This window comes from Xiphophorus hellerii, chromosome 12 (assembly GCF_003331165.1).
Source record: "Xiphophorus hellerii strain 12219 chromosome 12, Xiphophorus_hellerii-4.1, whole genome shotgun sequence".
Taxonomy (NCBI): Eukaryota; Metazoa; Chordata; class Actinopteri; order Cyprinodontiformes; family Poeciliidae; genus Xiphophorus; species Xiphophorus hellerii.
The window spans coordinates 2,228,536-2,229,095 of NC_045683.1; positions in this window are offsets into that span (position 1 = coordinate 2,228,536).

The following is a 560-nucleotide window of genomic DNA, read 5'->3' on the forward strand; positions in this document are numbered from 1 at the left end:
CACAGAAAATCCTCAAAAATAGGGTATTTGTAGGATTTTTCCCATTGACTTATAATGGGGGTTTTTTCGTAGTTTTTTGCGAATTATGTCGCCATGTTAACCCCGAATCCCACCAAAAGTAATAGCTCCAATGGCGTGAATTTTCTGCACGTTTTGATACCTCATTTGTAGGTGTGCACGCAGCAGTATGAGCCGCATTAACGGTTACGGAAGAAAAATAAAGAATTGGGAGAATAGTAATAGGTTCCTGCCATTGCTTTGCATGGCAGGCCCCAACAAAACACTGGCCCTTCACTTTATCACCCCTGCTTTACTGTACTTCTAGCTCGCTGTCACTGTCTCTTACTCTGCAGTTGTGGAGTCACAATGTCTGGGATCATGAGCGCCCCCTGCCATGAGGCCAGAGAACTGCCTGCCTCACCTCGAATCTGTTCTCTGGTTTCTGATCGCTGCTCAGCACAGGAAACACGTTACACACACAGTTGGTGACAAAAAAACGCTGTACATTATATAGATAAGCTAAATTATGGAAAATCAGTTCATATATTAAATGTTTTTTA